General features: G+C 36.0%; 1 long non-coding RNA gene across 1 annotated transcript; it reads right to left on the bottom strand.

Annotated features, from left to right (window-relative positions):
- On the bottom strand, window positions 1-12,887 carry LOC137129149 (uncharacterized). The gene is made up of 3 exons (XR_010914688.1): window positions 11,758-12,887; window positions 963-1,261; window positions 1-731 (listed from the first exon to the last, which is right to left on the bottom strand). It is a non-coding gene; the product is annotated as an uncharacterized lncRNA (long non-coding RNA).
- Between the last annotated feature and the right edge of the window lie 2,983 nt (window positions 12,888-15,870).

The following is a 15,870-nucleotide window of genomic DNA, read 5'->3' as shown; positions in this document are numbered from 1 at the left end:
CTACACCCAATACTGGCCATAAACTGACTGACTGAAGTCAGTGATGTACTGGAGGCTTTGAAACATTGGCTTACATATGGCTCATGGTTAGACCATGAAAGGGACTCTTCTCAAATAATGGGGCGGTGATGGGATCTAAACTCCATGTTTGACTTTTTCAAAAAGTAAAAAAAAAACACCCTTCTTTAAACTCAACTTAGATTTTTTCGCACTATGCCAATCATTTCTAATTTTATATATACTTTTTTTATTTATGATATATATTTAGCATCTCATAATGGCAACCATTTCTAAGGTATTTTTTTAGTTGGGGTAGTGATCCATGTTTTCAGTATTTAAAAATCTAATTATAGAACAAAAAGATAGAACATTTGTCATATTCGAAAAAATACAAATGAAAATACAAATGTAAATATAAAATAAAGTAGACATCCATCCATCATCTGAACTGCTTATATGCAGGGGGTGGAGCCCATCCCAGCTGCCACTAGACCAGAGATGGTGTACACCCTGGACAGGTCACCAGTCTATCTCAGGGCTGACAGAGTCACACAACTCACTCTCACTCCTATGGGCAATGTATTTATTTAGACACCAATTGACCTATAATTGCATGTCTTTGGACTGTGGGGACATGTGACCTCCACACAGAAAGGCCAGGCAGCAGGTGGATTTAACCAGGGACCTTTTCCATGAGCTGGCAGTGCTAATCACTCCATTACGGTGTTGCCCTATAATAAAGTTACAAACGATAATAAAAAGCACACATTAAAAAAAATATAAGAATGATTCTTATGATTTAGTGAGAAGGAAAGATGTGATATTTCCTATATCATATATTGCGTGGTCTCATTTTAATTGAGACATACTGCATTTCCCCAAATGATTAATCTTATAACATCTAACTTACAATTAAATGTCAATGACAGTTTAGATTCTTCCTGTTATGAACCGGAGCTTACAATATCTATTTCTTCTGTCCTCTTCAACCTTTGAGGAATGATGGCCTGTGTTTCTGTGCAAAGGAACATGGCTCCAGCATCAGGCGGCACATCCCTCTCTGTCTCTGCAGGGCCTGCTGGGACCTCTTAGGTGACAGCGTCACTTGAGCTGAGGTTGAGGGCTTCCTCCAGCCAGCTGCTGGCTGCCTGCCTGCCTCTCCTCCTCCGCGCTCAATGGACATTGATCCCCCAGCAGCGACACCGTGTCCCAGGGAGGGGTAAGCAGATACACCTTGTTGCCTCCAACAATCATTTTGCCCCTGTAGGGACAGGTCGTGGTAAATTAATAGTGTGCTTGCAGAGACTAGATATTGTTAATGTATTTGCTATTGATGGAGTGAGATAACATGAGTAGCTTCAGCCTTACTTAACACAAAACATAAATCCTCCAAGGCCGTTGATGAGGAGTAGCATTGGCAGTGGGTTATTTAAAGCATTTAGTGAAGCTCAGACACATTATATTAATTCACTTCAAAGATACCACTGTCACTGTTAGAATACGTTTAACTTACTCATCTTCACAGGCTTTTGGAAAAAATAAAACAAAGTAAAATGTTAAATAAATGCAGTACACTTTTAGTACCGTACAGTAAAGTGGCAACCACCATTTAGCGAAGATGAGTGTGTAGGGAGGGGGTAAGAAGTGCAGAGAGCAGTGAAAATTACCCACTAGACCTTACAATTCTCTACTCAAAATCATGACAATCTTCTATTTTACTGAATGGCTAAAAATGCACAAAAGCAATATGAACACATCGAACCTTTACCGTGTGACCGAGTGCTTTGTTCATTCTTCATATCTCAGCCTAAGAAAAACTGGTGGATATGGCGGCTTTGTGGGATCCTGCTAGTTAAACATCTGTTTACTTAATACATAAAAGACAGATTTTGATATTGGTAGGGGGAAAAAAATATCATCCAGTCATTCATTTCATATAAATGTGTACTCTACCTAAAACTCTAGGGATAATCCGATTTATCCTACATAAGAGGTGTCACACTGTCTGAGCACACTTTGAACTTTTGGACTTGACAGGCTTTGGTGTGCTGTAGGATGACTAACTATAAGACTGATTAACTTTAAACAGGCTTTCAGGTGAAGGAAGAAAAAGCTGTGTGCAATAATAAGGCACATATCATGTACTGTACCTCTGTGGGACATAGAACCCTAAGGTCTAAACAGTACTATCACCCACCATTACTATGTTCAGATGTAAATACTGCAGTAGCTGTACTGAAAGTGTATGACTTTTGTTTGACGTTCAGAATCCCTGTATCAACTATAGAGTTGTTGTATTGTCAGTATGTTTAGTTATTTTAAGTTTTTTTTTTATACTTCAAGTTATGATTTAGATTAGTTTCAGTGTCAGTTTTGTTGGAGACTGTATTTTAGTAGGGACACACAGGGACTGCAGTGGCAGAAATAATGGTGTGGATGTTGGGGTGGTGAATTAAATGGGCAAGCAAAAACAAAGGGCTTTAAATGGAGTCATTTTCTCTGGTACCAGAGAAAAATGCATATGCTAATTTAGCAGCACTGAATTATTCATAATTGCCTACATACATGGGTTTTTGTTATATTTAAGTAATGTGCAGTGTATAAGTGTAAATTTGTTTATAACTTTGTGTTGCAAATAGGAGTGACTTTTTACAATTTAATTTATTTAAAAAAGTGAAGGTATTATTAAGGAGCTACTTTAGATTTAATATACTTGTCTTGGTGCTCTACAGTATATAATGTTGGCCACTCCGCTCATCTGAATGATGGAAGTATAAAATCTTTGCACCAGATAGAGGCTCTCTGCTGTGAGTAATTGATTGAAAGAAGAAAGAAGAATAAACATTCTTTCCTCTGCATTTTCATAATACATCATCATTTGTGTTTCCTCTGACTGATCAACTGAGGCAGCATTTGCAATATGGCACCTGGATCAGACTGGTAGACCTTTGAGTGTATATTTGCACAGATAACAGCATGTATAAGTACTGCACAGTTACAGAGATATACATACTGCCCTTAAACACTTTCATAAGCATATGCATGTTTATTTAAAACCTGTGTGTGTGTGTGTGTGTGTGTGTGTGTGTGTGTGTGTGTGTGTGTGTGTGTGTGTGTGTCTGTGGGTGTGTGTGTGTGTGTGTGACCATCAAACTACAGCTTGTAACATTAGTGCTAAGGCACAGAAAAGTCCTGTTACGCAAAAAAGAGGAATACAGTACATACACATAAAGTATATCAATTTGTCTGTCAGCCACAGTGGCCAGTCGAGTGGCCTTTATGTTAAGATAAATTAATGAACTTGAAAGCCAATTTTACAAAATTAAACAGTCATGAACACAGGATTAAAACTGGGCAAATGGACAGGCATTAAACTAAGTTGGTTAGGTGAGTCATGTGAAGTATATAATGTAAAGTACGTCATGACTCATGTTATTTCAAGGAACAGCGTATGGTAATATTCTCGGTTTTGTATATACTAGGAAATAAATACTAGGAGACTGTTTTTTTCTTCACTACAGCCGCTATGTGTCGCTATGTTCATTGTTTTCCCCTGACTGTACCTACAAAGTCCTATTTTACAAGAGAACAGCCTGCATTTATCAGAGAAGCACCACAGTGAGGCAAAGAAAATAATGTATTTCTTTGTACTCAGAAGATGAGATGCTCCTGAACTTGTTCTCCTTAATCTGCCCATGGCTGAAATTGGCATTGTGTTACCCTAACCTTAACCGAAAAGATCACTCATGGTGCCGAACACACGAACTATTATCACCCAACTGTGCAGTTCTCCTTAGATCTGAAGACTACCTAAGCATGGGTTTATAGCCTGAAGCTTTACTGTTCAAATTAATTCTGACTGCTCTCATACCGTAAACCTTTCCCCCAGTAGCAGCATACGCTACATGCCCAACACCAAAAGACAAAGTTAGCAATTATCCCAGTGATATTGAAACATTTAGCATCTAAAAAAAAATAAAAAATAGGTATTTCTTATAGGAGCTGGTTAAAAGGAAAACAGAGTTACTGGAAAAAGAGAGTAAGTACTCCTCAGGTGGCCACATATTTAGTGTCTGAATGTTACATGTTGCAGCCTTGACTCCAGAATATTGGGTTTTTATAGAACTACAACTAAACTACAACTTTGCAGTATTGGTTGCTGACATAACTGTTGACTCTTAACTTAATTAATGAATTAATTAAGGTAAATGGCAGCTTCCAACAAAATATCCAATAATGCAATAAATTTTTTTCCCACAAGAGTGTTATGAAACATTTTTATGATTATTATTAAACACTTATAACATGTGTTTAAGCTAAAGAGGTGAAGATTGGGCTTTTGTTTGATAGAAAACTTAACAGTGACTTTAGGCACAACATGCTTATTTATTCTTTTGAACAAAATTACTTTTTTGTTTTTTCATGGACAGCCATGGGTTTCACTCTCCCTAAGTACTTTGGATTTGAATGTAGCCAATGTTACAGTAAACAGACATTTACTGTAGCTTTGTGATACAAAACATGCTGAACAGGCATGAGAAGGGGAAGTTTTGTCAGTGTCTCCTGAAAGCAGTATATCAAAGTTGAAAAAAGACACATACTTACATGAGGGCATTGTGTACTATTACATGAGGACTAGTATGTCTGCTGGGTCACAGGATCTGTAAATGACATGGTTCTATTGGGAGTGAATAATATGAAGGAGAAAGATGAACATTGGAGCTTAACGGGGTGCGATTGTAGAATTCCATAGAGCATCTAAAATATGGTGCTTATGTCAGGCTTATATTGTGGCTTTAAAATGGCCACAACCATCAGCATTGCATGATCTTAGTCAAACATAATGGCATATCTTAAAATGTATGTGACAATTTTGTTTCCAAGTTAACTCGGACCTTAGTACGAATGTGGATAGATTTGCATTCGATGCACTGTACAGAACATTCAACAAATCAGTTAAAGAATATGTTAACTGTTGAGGACTGCTGGTTGTGCAGCATCTAAAACAGTGATCCTCAGTAATCAGCATTGTCCCTCACACATGTCTGTGTGGGCATTTCAGTTTCCATCCAAAATCCACTCAGCTGACAGCTGAACTGGACACTTTGACTATAGCTTATGAATATGTTGCATATGTCTATTTACTGTAAAGGGTGTGATGAACTGGTGGCTTGTCTGTGGAGCGATCTACCCATGCCCCTACCACAAAGAACAGGTTTTAGAATGGACTGGGGTTTATTCATTTTCTAGATATTCTTGAATTGTCCTTTTATGACAAATACATGGAAAACACTGGGGGAATTGGTGTATCTAAGCCAAAACCAGAAGTCAATTTTTCTTTATAATCATAAGAAGCCTTTGCTATCACTTTTTTACAGGGCACAGTTAATACGTACAAAACACCAAAAAACACAACAGCCTGTTATCAAGATAAAAAGATATTTGCAGAAGGAAATTGTATTCCTGGCACTTTATTCTACCTATCACAAAAGCAACAGGACTTCTATTTTCATCCAGACGGAATATTAGACATTTTTATAAATGTTAGGGGGAAAAAAATTCTTTAAAAGCCGATAAAGCCAACTTTGCTTCTTTTGAAGTGTCCCCACCGCAAAACATCATACAGGAAGTTATTGAAATCCACTAAGCTTTGCTTGTTAACTGAAAATCAATATGGAAGTTTTGTTCATTCAACTTAAAATGTCTAGTTTTAATGTTTAGACCACTTATGAAACTATAACTGAATTCTTCTGTCTTTAGCTATTTTAAAGTTGAGTAAACTAACTCACTAAAAAGGTTTATAAAGCCACTTCTGTTTAAGGTTGCGGGGGCTGGAGCCTATCGCAGCTGTCATAGGGGAAGAAGCTGGATCCACCCTGGACATGTCTCCAGTCTATCTGAGGGCAAACACAGAGAAACGTACACAGACAGACAACCACTCACACTTATAGTCACACCTACAGACAATTTAGAGTCACCAGTTAATCTAACATACATGTCTTTGGACTGTGGGAGGAAACCGGAGGAAACCCACCCAAGCATGGGAAGAACAACTTCACACAGAAAGGCCACGCAGAAGATTTTAGCTGTGAAGCGGCAGCGCTAACTAATCTACCACAGTGCTGCCTGTATAAGAACCTTAAACCTTTAACGATTTTTTGCTTTTTTTTATTAGTTTCAAAACATCTACAATAAAAATGTGCTTTATACTCTAAATTTGAACTAATATAAGCAATATCAATTATAATAAAGGTTATTGGTGACTTTCTGATTCTTTACAATAGCAAATTCTTCACTATTGTGACAGAAATTCACACATTTTATCAAGATCACATACAATTAGGTAAAACACAGCAAATAACCTACAACAGCTTTGTCTGTCTGTTTTAGACTCTCTCTGTACACTCAGAAACTCAGATTTCAGTGGAATAAATGAAAGTGTGATCGCAATCACAACACAGAATTTCACAGTGTGAAATGAAAGGCCTTGGTGTTTGCAAATTTTCCCAGCTGTTATTTGTGTGGAACCTCCATTGCCTCACCTACGTTTTTGAACTATGCACAATATTCTGACCTGTTACAAAAGTTTTAGTTTTGCAACAAAAGCATGCTCATTGTGACATGCATACTGTTCAGTGAGTTGATTGCATATTAGCATATTATTTTCACAAAAGTGTGAATCTATAAAATGAATGTTTTACTGTGGTGTATCTCCTTTGGATTTTTTTTTTAGATTTAGACTAAGTTAGTAAGTTATCATTTTATCTTTATACAATCAATCAGTTTTTAACCATTAACTCTTAGTTTTCAGTGTAGGTAAGAAATACTCGATGCAAAAGCAGTTAAGCACTGGGGCACGGTGAACTTGTAGTGAAGGGAGCAAGCAAAAGTCAGCACAACTAAATGTTCAAGCTTGAGAGATCTGTCAATCAAGCATGCATGCCACCAAACCTAATAATTTCAAACTCTCTATAAAACCACAGAGATGCACATTTCTGCAGAAACTGTGAAATTACCAAAACCAAGTATTGATTATTACATATATACTTAAAGCAACACTCATATTTTCTTTGGAAAGTACTGTAAATGTGTTTTTTTTAAATATCACAGGGTCACAGTATGGTGCAGTATCTGAACATGCATTGCCACAATACTTTAATATTTTTGATGGTGGTCATGCAATCTTGTAGATGAAATGCAACAGAAAGCACAAGTTGCATTGTGGTATTACACAGTAGGTTTATTGTGTGTGTGTGTGTGTGTGTGTGTTTGTGTGTGGTAATGCAATTAAATGTATGTGGACAATTACAAATCTAAATTAATTTGTGCTTTCTTTATAAGCAATTTTCTTAAATTCCAAATTTGTATTGATGTTATAGTATTTTCCATTGATTACAACTTGATACAGTACTTGATACATAATTTTACAAATGACTACATAGTATAAATGAATATTTTAAGACATAGTTTTATGAGAAATATAAAACTAAATATGTTGATCAATGAAACATATGGAAAACAAAGATAAATAGAATAACTTAAATTATTAAATATTGTATAAAATATCAATTATTAGACCTTATATCCGAGACAACATCTTGCTAAATGACTCCATAAAGCTTAACATGTTTAGGGTATCTGGCTGAGTGCACATGACAACATGGCTCTTTAGAAGCGCTGTTGCTTATGAATCTGTTCACATCTCACAAAAAGCTCTACAAGGAGAGACTGTTCCACTCCACTGCACACAGAAAATCAGTCTCTCTCATAATAGCTCTGGGCAATTTCAGACCACATAGAATGACAAGGGAATCAATTTCCTGGTTAGGTTATAGATGGATTTTTTCTTCGCCTGGAAATAACTGAGATATGTTATATGAATTATTAAGTACTCAGTGTTACACACTGAAGGCTACACCACTTCTCCTAAACCTAATGAATATTGTTATTACTGTACATTCGATGTGAAATTTAGAAATTTGCATTTGCTGATCATGCTTTACATTTTGGACCAAAAACCTGGGGACTTAGACTATTCTACAAGTACAACACATTCATGTGCACTGAATATTAAGAAGTGAATAAATATCACAAAATCCATCATAAGAGTTCACAGTTAACTTGGTCCTTCAGGATAATGAAGAGAAGATTTGCTGGATCTAGCCTGACCTCAAGTGGAGGACACAGAATCAGCACTTTACAGAAGCACTTTAGAGAAGCGGCACAGGTGGTGGACTGAAATTTCAACTTGTTTATTAACCCTGTTGTCAATTTGTCCCTGAGCAAGACACAAGCAAGTGCAGTCCATGTCTTCACAAAGAAACACGCACAGAATAGAAAAATAAGAGATTCAGAGTGTCCAAACATATCACAGTGATGCATTAAACATGGCAATTAGTCCTAATGAGGTCAATAATTAGACTAATGAATGCACTGCTTATCAATGCGTCCATATCTTAGAAAATCAAGGAGACATCAATCAGCTATAAGCAGAGGCACAACAGCTGACAAGTGCTCAGAGCTAAGAGGTATTTGCTAAAGTACATTTCACTCAGGTGACATGTCAGACTGATGTTAACTTTTAGTGACTGTCAGCTGGCTACTGGACGATAACTGCAAGAGAATAGACTGGAGGTTTTCCTCAGCTCTGCCATAATAGAGCCCAGGGCAGAAATCAGGGCAAATATATATCACCATTATGCTTCTGACAAAGTTTGAATACATTTTTACTTTAGGACACTCATGTTCCCCACCTCAAACAATGGTAGGATTTGAATTGAGACTCAGAGTTACCATTCCTTTTTATTATTAAATGACTACATTTTAAATGATTTGGCTTTAACACGTCACACATAATGATCAGATCAAAGACTTAGAGCCAGAACTGAATCTCAAAAATATAAAATCTCAACATTGGTGAAAGTTTTCAAACATCCAACTGAGGTTACTCTTAACTTCTCTATTGTCCCCCTTTTAAGTCTATTCAGGTCAGGTGGGAAGCAATGAATACCTTGAACTGTAGGATTTTTAGGCACTGATTTAAAAATATTAGCTTCAATGGATTTGCCAAGAACTGCTCTTACTAAACTCAGAAACGTGGAGAGAAATGGTTTCAGCACAGTATATAACAATACAAATTACCTTTTACAAAATACCACAAATGATTAGAGTTTTATTTCTAATCATGTAAACATGAGGGGTTATAATATATTAGCTCTATACCCTAGGTCTATTATGCAGTATATAATTTGATTTCATAGGTCAAACAATATTAAAATCTACAAAAAGCCAAAAAATAGACTTAATGAAACCTGTCCTGAGATGTGTCTTAAAATCCTTAAATAGTTCGACGTATAAATCTAAATATAATGTCAATAAAGCTATAATAAACAACTTATGATTGTTCTAACCTCTTCCTGCTGTCCTGTGCTCTTCTACCAACTGCTACACTCAACCAAGCTCTGGACTGCCCTTCAGGTTTTACTCATTAATAAATTCTAAAATAAAATAAGATGCTAAACCTTTTAAACAGAAGAAATTGTTAAAACTTTCTGATAGGTTAAAAAGATGAACCTCATTAAAAACTTTTAAAAGCTTCATTGGTGGTAATTATGTCTGATTTTACAGGTGGCACTGAATATGAAAATACAAATGCTAAGAGTAAAACAAAGGTTTTTTTAATAAAATAATATTCAATACACATTTAGCCAGTGCAAACATATCTTTATCATCACAAGTATATCAATTATCAAGAAGTTTGGACAATTATAGTAAAAGATTATAGTAAGCTAATGAAAATAATGCAAACGTTTGCATCCCCCTTTATGATATGTTGTCTACAACTTTGTATGTTTGCCTTTATAACTTCCTCCAACCTCCAAACATTTGTTTCCTTTCATGTGTAGCCCTTTTTTAATGGCATAATTGATTCAAGTCTAGCAGATTGGTTGGTTGTCTGTCAACTTTTTTAGGAAATCTGCTTTGCTTTAAAGTCTTCTGCCATCAGGCTGCATTCATTCTTCCTTCCACTTCTTGCAGAGTTACAGAGCCTGATGCAGACATACACCTTCACACTATTAGTGGGTTTTCATCATATTTGGCTGTAGGAATGGTGTTCCCTTCCTCATGGGCAACATTTTTTCTGGCCACACATACCTGTGCAAATTATGACTAATTAATTCAACTTTGGTTTCATCAGACCACATAATCTTGTTCAAAAACATTTGGTTTGTTTACATGCTCATTAGTTAAATCCAAGAGTAAGCAGTGGCTTCCTGCAGCCTTTTCTCCCAAACAATCCAGACTGCAGACAGTCGAGACCTGGGATTTTATTGGGATTTAGCTCTAAAGACTTTGTCAGGTTTGCAGTTTGTTTAAAAGTTTTACGCAGCTCTTAAGTAAGTTTCCTTTTGCATCTTTCAGTTATTTTCTTGGTCCTCCACTTTAAAGGTTTAAAATATTTTGTATCCCTCTTCAGCTTTATGAAGATTTAACAATTTAACTTTGAGGTACTTCTGAAAGCTGTTCACTGGAACCCATTGTTTTTGTTGCACTCAGCAAACTGCTTGAGATTGCCCCTGGAGATCTGCCAACTCACACATTTAAAGGGTAAACCCAATTTAACAAACCTAGTGCAACTTATCAGGCATTAAGTGTTGCCAGTGTTGACTATAAAATAATTAATTACTTAGAAAGTTCATGAAGGACTGTTTGCACTGATATAATTTTATTTATTTTACTACATCAGAAGTAAAATTTGTACTAGCCTAATGTACATATAATTATGTTCACCTCTCTTTGTTTTGCACTTGTCTGTTTCAACATAAGGGGATAAAAACTTGTTTTACTCAACTCGATAACTAATTAATTATTACATGTGGCACTTAAGTCCATAAATTGAACAAAGTACTAAGAATCAGAGCCACCTTTATGGATCTCAACATTAAAAAACTTTTGACACATCAGTAATATCATAAATGTTAGAGTAGCATTCCTGCTGCATAATTTGAAACCTACTTTTATTTTTATTTTAGAGGTTGGTGGCATTTTTTTATTTTAACTGTTAGGTGTTAGGAATATAGTCATTTTCACTATTAAGTATCACTATTAAGTAGAGTTGAGTATTTCCCTGAATGCTGTTGTTTTACAGGTTCTTAATGAGGATATGAAAAGCTTTTAACTACTGCTTACAGCCAAGTGTTGCATCTTGTCTAATCACCTCAGGCAACTGTAAATACACTGTTGCCCATAAAGTTGGAATAATTGTTATTGTTTTCAGACATATTCCTCCTTTTTACACAAGTTAATTGTGGTTTAATTTTCACTTTGATATGTTTAGAAGAGATTGATCACTTAAGCTTTGAGGAGATACACACTTATTTAATCTCAATAGATAACACTGACAATAATTTCACAAGAATAGGTAAAAATTATTTTATTCTAAAGTTATGGGTTAAAGTGTAGGTTTGATGATGTGCATATTACAAAAGCAAATACAAACACATGGTAAAGAAAAATATTTGCTTGAGCATATTAAACATCAAAGTGCGTTTATAATGAGGTGTACTGAACATAATTTGCTTTTTCTGGGAGCTAAGTGAATGGCTAAATGTCAAGTGTAAAATGTAAATGAAATTACTCCCCTGTCCAGGCTCAATGTAGGCGGGACTCTGTTGCCATGACAATGACGTCAATGTTGGTGTCGAGTAACCAAAGGTCAAAATAAAGACAAGTGAATGAAAACGGAAGGAAACTTACCAGGCTGCACGGAATAGGACGGGACATGACTAAATGTCCTCAAACTTCCAAGAAATTCATTGTAGCGACTGTCGACCTAAAGTTGTTCGAGGACGACCGTTTTATTCGCCGGTAAGGAAACGTCAAACAGCAGAAGGTTAGGGTCACAAACAAGCTAACAGAAGCTAGCTCTGGCAGCGTCAGCGAGCTAGCTGTAGCCTAGGTCGTTGGCTAACATGAGCTAATGCTAACAGTTTCAACATTAGGTGTATTGTTTGCTTTGGCCGACTGCCTGACAACACAAAGTTATTTGAAGTGGTTCGCTAGCAGTATTAATGTACTTACGACATTTGAGGCTTGTTATTGAAGGTTGTCTTGCTATTTAAGTTAGCTTTTTTTTAGTGTTGCAGTCTGTCAGGATAGGGCATAATAGCTGGCCTTGCAACAGTGCATCTGTCCCAGCTGTGTAACTTCACTGACATTACTGCACCGCTACAAACTGCAACACGCTCTTTAATAGTGTAACAAGATCTCATTTTACCTGTCCCGCAAAGTATTGTGATAAAGCAAGCTTGGCGTCTTTGCAAAGCATTGCAGTGAACCCAATTGAACAAAGTACTTTTAAACATATTTCCCCTAAACACAGCAGTTATTGCTTATAAATCATGCGACGTTTAGGCAGCGTGTGACCCTGATCAGATGGCCATTTCCCACAGCGTGTCTTGCCCCTGTGAAAGTTCCAACATCAGGTAGAAGCCAACATAGTTTTAGCACAAATTAGAAAACATGAGAGGACATCTTTCACTTTTGATTCCTGTTTTTGCTGTCTTGACTGTCCATAACTTGTCAAAGTTGTGTTCTTGTGTCAGGTCACAAACACTGCTGCCATCATCTACAACTGTACCAGGTAGCCTGGGGCTGTAAACATCCCCGACTGGAAGCTGTCTATCCGCAGAGCTTTCAGTCTGATGTTTGCTGCTGCCGGCTACCTCCAGCTCACCAGAAACGGACAAATGTGTATATACATATACCTGACTTTTAGAAATGTATTTGTTAACAAACTGGTATTAGTAAAATATATTAGCAAGGCCTTTGTAGGTCATATTTGAACCATGGCTCGTGTCCTTTAACAGTTGTTCAGCCTCAGTTCATGTAAACATCCTACACTCAGCTGTAATCAGTTGCAGCAGAGGCTGAGAGAAGGTTGTTTACTTGAACTAGCTGGAAGTGACGCTTGGATGTAAAGCGAGCTGTGTGGAAGGGCATTCACTTCAAGGTCATGCAATGCAGGTTTATGACTATGGACAAAGAATTTAGAACGTTTTAGATTTCTTAAGTAAGATGAAACAACAACAACCGAGTTCACTTTCTTCATTTCAGACCAGGAAGTGAATTACTGTCATTAAATACTTTACTGTTTGACAAGCAAACAAGCAATTTAAGGTCTTTTTTACACTGGGCTTTAAGAACTTGTCATAGCCAGTCGTATATCTTGCATACATATGCAAAACAGTTAGTTGGGTGTGATTAATATAATAAATCAAATATAGTCCTTAAATGTAACTCTGATAAAGATTATAAAATTATTGACTATGGTCATAACCTAGTTTCCTGGTTGTTTGACAAGGATGCCGTTATGTTTCCTACCCTCTTCAGATAAAACAAAACAAGCACTATCACACAGTGCACTCTGCCAGAGGGAGAGTTTGCCCGTTGGGTAATGGTGTTCTGTATTTAGGCTGGCATAAAAACAGTACAAGCCTGTTTAAAGATGTGATGAAATCACTACAATGTTTTTTTCTTTTTCTGATAAAAATGTGTGATAAATACAGTAAAGCATCCCTGCCAATGTGATTCAAACGGTTGGACAGAAAGTAACGTAACATATACTGTCGCTTGAAGATTTTATTCATTATATCTCATAAAACATTGTCATCACAAATATTTAGAGAATGATCATAAAGGGTTTATTCCAGAGGATGAGGGAGCTGCATTCCTTTTTCATGTTTTTTCATGTTGACCTCTTAAATAGAGTTCTATAAATAGAGACTCTGGTGTGGGGCCTAACAGAGCTAATCTAATTTCTAAATTTATCTATTTAACAGTAACAAAAAGTAAGGTAGTGCAATGAAGAATGAACAGGAGAGATAGTGTGTAGTGTATGTGCTGCTGTGGCAACGAAACTATGTAAAAACTATATTGTTATACTTTTTGTACACATTAAAAAAATGTTTGTGAAAAATGTCATCTTTTGATATTTAGTTTTTAGTGAATTTATTTTGAAAAAGTAAGAATAAAAGAAGAATAAAAGTCTAAGGAATTTGAAAGTGAACATGTCTTTCATTATTGTGAACTAATAATTCTTGTGAATTATTATTGAATTCCTGAAATTTGTAAATGTTTTCTACGTAATGGTACATATTGCATCTCTTCACTCTGCTATGTCATGAGATTCAACCAAACACGTGTATTTACAGATGTGTAGGAATAGGACAATCCTGGATTTTGAGAGTCCAAACCAAGAAGGTGTAAGATATATGAAAGTGAGTCAAACAAGTTACCATGTCTCATACATACAATTAAAGCTTTATTATTATTATTATTATTCACTTTAGACATTATCAAACAGTGGGTGCACCTGTTGGCTAAATAAGATGTGCAACAATATGTGATTTTTAACCTGCTGCACAAATCATACATTTACCACTAGATGTCATACTTGTCCTTTTTTTTTTTTTATTAAGTGAAGCCTCCATAGAACTCACTAATCAAAACGTGTTAGAAGGGTAACATTCACTGAATAGCCACAATATTAATAAAGCGTTGTTTTTTTTCTTTTACAAAAATATTACAAGCTAATAAATGCTAATGTAGTATTATAGGTTAACCACCTGTCAGCATATTAAATATTTTTATTAAGACCCACCTTTACCAACAATGACCTTTGACCTTATTTTTCGGATTAATTCATTATTTAACAAAAACATTTTTTGCAATGATTACCGTAATCAGTATTATTTAAAATATATAGTTTTCTTAGTGTACTTTTATTAAAATGAAGATATCTTAGGTTTTACTTTAGTAAAATAATTGAAGTGGTACTTGTAGTGGAGAATATTTGTAGGCTATTACTTGCACTTTTACTTAAGTATTGAGTTTGTGTACCTCTACCACCTCTGTACACAGTGTATTACCTTTGCTACATAAGGGGCTGTGTAGCTGCAGATTGTCTATTCTGACCCTTGTCCTTTATAACATTGTTAAGGCCAGCGTTAGTGTTTTGCCTGATTGGACTATATTGTCAGACCATTATATTTTAATACAGACTTCCTTTCATCATCATCAGTTAAGGAATTTATTTTTCATATATTCTTGAAAACAAGTTCTCACTGCACAGTGTACACACAACTATACATGAGCATGTGTAGAAGAGACAACACTACTTTAGAAGGTCCAGGTTATTGTGATCACAGGCTTTCACTGGTTGAAAAAAATACTGTTTATGTAAAATGTCTTTTACCTAAACATTGGTTTCAGTTTTCAGTGGCACTTAAGTCCAAAGCTTAAGACACTTCAACAACTTTAATCTTCACTATCACGATATCAGAGTTGTCAATGTAAACAATGCTAGATCCTGTTTTTCGCTACTGGTATGTAAAGCAAACACTGGTGAAGCTTCAGTTGTAGCAAGTAGGCTAAAGATCTGACACGCTAACTGTCTGAAGTATCCACTATCATGGGATCAAGGGAAGTAATTTAAACATTTGGATGAAAATGCCAAAAGAAACGAGATAAATATAAAAGGCACATTTCCAGAGAGCTGTATCCACGGGCTCTGTAGTACTGCACCTTGCTACATTCTAACTTCTTTAGGATTCATGTTACTTACCCACTATCATCTTGCAAGTGTTTTGTTGAAAACAGCATATTAAAAAAAAAAAAAAAAAAAAAAAAAGATCATCCAGCAGTTAAACTGGCTCCGTACAGCAGGGTAACCTCCATGCTCTTAAGGCTTTAGGCAGGCCTCAACATGTAAAGCGTTTCCACATTCTGCCACTTCACTAACCGCTCTCCAGCTCCTCCAAGGAATGTTTCACACCAATTCAAAGGAAACACCAGAACCTGAGCTTTGAT

The sequence above is a fragment of the Channa argus genome, chromosome 1 (genome assembly GCF_033026475.1).
Source record: "Channa argus isolate prfri chromosome 1, Channa argus male v1.0, whole genome shotgun sequence".
Taxonomy (NCBI): domain Eukaryota; kingdom Metazoa; phylum Chordata; class Actinopteri; order Anabantiformes; family Channidae; genus Channa; species Channa argus.
The sequence above is the reverse complement of the archived record's forward strand: the minus strand, read 5'-3'. Positions and strand labels throughout refer to the sequence as shown.